This window comes from Mus pahari, chromosome 14 (assembly GCF_900095145.1).
Source record: "Mus pahari chromosome 14, PAHARI_EIJ_v1.1, whole genome shotgun sequence".
NCBI lineage: Eukaryota > Metazoa > Chordata > Mammalia > Rodentia > Muridae > Mus > Mus pahari.
In genome coordinates this window covers 73,621,657-73,624,573 of record NC_034603.1, presented here as the reverse complement: position 1 = coordinate 73,624,573, position 2,917 = coordinate 73,621,657, and positions in this window count along the sequence as shown.

The window sequence follows — 2,917 nt, the reverse complement described above, 5'->3', positions numbered from 1 at the left end:
ATACACACACACACACACACACAGAGGGAGGGAGAGAGAGAGAGAGAGAGAGAGAGAGAGAGAGAGAGAGAGAGAGAGAGAGAGAGAGAGAATATGGACATTTGCTTTCTGCGCCCATTTGTTCATCTAAGCATCCCTAAATGTGGGAAAGGGCATTTTCCTGTGCAGGAGTAAATACGGAAGAACACATATCTGAGCTTTGAGTCTCCCCCTGGCCTAAATTCCTTTTCGTTTTCTTCTCGTTTCTCATAAACTGTTTGGGTAAAACTCAGGAAGTGGTAAGAACAAGATTCGTGCACACGTGCATTCATGTATGTGGGCGCCATGGGTCTCCTCACCCTGCTCGCTCAGCCCTCCCCGCCTCACCTGGACGTTCCTCTGGCTCCCTCTTCTGAGCCTCTGTCTCTCCCTTTCTCCGTTTCTTGTCCTCAACACCCATGGCCTCACCCCCTTCTCCTTCCAATGTCTCCTGTGTCGAATGAGTTGAGCCCTCCTTCCTGTGGTGACTGACTTTCCCCTCAGAAGGTCCCTGCGGTGGGAGTCAGTAGTCCCTTGCCCAGAACCCAGCTCCTCTGTCTTTCCCACACCAGCCCAGCCTGCCTTGGCTCTCAGAGTCTCGGGAATCCATTAGGTCTGATGTTCTCCACCAACTGTAAGAGTCACTGTGGGGGAAGATCTGTGAGCAGAGCCTGCTGTTGCTGCCTGTGAACCCTCTGCTGAGTGAGCCCAGCTCCCACCTTGTCTAGGTGGGAAGCGGCCTGACTTCAGGCTGTCGGATAAGCTTCTTTGTACAGTTCTTACAATAAACCCTCACCTGGTGCCTCTGGGCTGTGGTCTCCTTTAAACCTCCATACGGGTGAGGGCTGAGGGAAGGGTAAGCCAGCAATGACAACAAGCGGGGATGGCGAATTTGAGGAAGCCAGGACAGGACAGGAACTCTGGGCTTGGATCTGAGCCCCCTGTCCTTCCGCAGTCCTTTCTCCTGGTAACCAAGATCTGTAGGCCCAGGATACCCAGGCAAGAGTGGGAGAGTTTGAGTCCCTCCCGTTCACTCTGCCACTTCCATTCTGGAGTCTCTGACTCCCCGCGACATACACCCGAGCACCTGTCCCTCCCCTGGCTTCCTCTTCTTGTTTTCCCGCTATCTTTCTGGAAAGGGGAGGGGAGAAGTTGCCAGATGTTGGGGTAGCTTGGACAACCCAGGGCAGAGGCGGGGGTGGGTTACAAAGACCTCTTGTTCTGGGAAAGAACAGACGTCATAACCCCGGGACAAGGCGGTCACTAGCAAGGGAACAACATGGCCCCAACTGTGACAAATAACCCCACAGGTGTGCCCTCCCCCCTCACCCGCCTCCTGCCTTAGCATGAATGGGCATGAAGCCCAAAGGGCACATCAACATCCCTCCTACAGAGGATGTTGGTGTCAGCCACCCCCTGTCAACCCCTCGTGTCCTCCCTTACTTACCTGAGCCCCAGAACTACCTCCTGAGCAAGCACACAGCCTGGGTGACATGTGTGTCCCCGCTGAAAACGTGGCTATTAACCTTTCAACCTTGAGGTTCCCTAACCCCACAGCCAACTAAGGCTTCCATCATTAGATCCTCAGAGGGGTCCAGTCTATCGAGACGGGGGACCCTGGACTTTGTCTCACTGCCAGGGAAGGGCCTACGATCCCCATCCTGACCTTAGGTGACATTTGCTGTTTTTCCTGTGAGCTGAGTATCTGACACCTTTTCAGAGAATTTTTGTTTCCATTGGGAACATCTGGAAAGAATCAAAAACATCTGGGACTGCCCAGAATGAACTGTTTCTCAGATACAAATTTAACCCTCTTATTCCCAATATCCACAGCCCAGGACATAGGCCTATGTTACTCCCTCAGTAGCTGACCCTCACACTGTCAAGTGAGGTACAGACTCAGGACAGGGGTAGGAGTGTCCAGACACCCCACCACACCTTCCAACTCTGTTGAGGGAAGAAGGTCCTGCTACTCTTCAAATCTGGGCTACTCTGCCAGCCACAGAGACTGCCTATGGGCTGTGGGGACAGTGGGTGTCAACAGAGGCTACTAAAGACTCAGTATCTGTCTTTCCTGGGGACTGGAAGACGAGACATGAAGAAGCTACTAAGAGGTGACTCAGAGAGGGTTAGGCTCTGCATGACTGCCACAGGTAGCTGTGTCAATTTCACCCTAGACAAGGATATCACCCAAGGTTTTAAGAGTTGCACAGGGGCTGGTGAGATGGCTCAGCGGGTAAGAGCACCGACTGCTCTTCCAAAGGTCCTGAGTTCAAATCCCAGCAACCACATGGTGGTTCACAGCCATCCGTAACGAGATCTGACTCCCTCTTCTGGAGTGACTGAGGACAGCTACAGTGTACTTACATATAATAAATAAATAAATAAATAAATAAATAAATAAATAAATCTTAAAAAAAAAAAAAAAGAGTTGCACAGACCCTGGGCAAGGACACAAAGCTAAGCTCAGATGATGAACCCCTGAATGCTCAGATGAACCTCTGAATGCTCTGGTCCCTCCTATGGTCCTGCCAGCTGTCAAGGTAGGACCAAAGAGCCTTCATTGCAGAATCAGAGGGTTCTGCCATCTCAGCCCCCATTCCCCTCCTAGCTCAGAACTCCTATATGCACCACTTCAATGATCTCAACATCCCACAGAATTCTCTGGAAAAGCCCCTTCAATCGTGATGGTTAAGTGGTGGGTTTTCCCTAAGTGGCTTCTACTTAAGTCCAGCCCCTTTGGGAGCCCACAGCAAACTCTTATACAAGAAGAAGAGCACTGTGTTGAAGGCCTAGACTTCATTCTCTTCCTCCTCCTCCTCCTCCTCCTCCTCCTTCTCCTCCTCCTCCTCCTCTTCCTCCTCCTCCTCCTCCTTCTCTTTCCAAGACAGGATTTCCC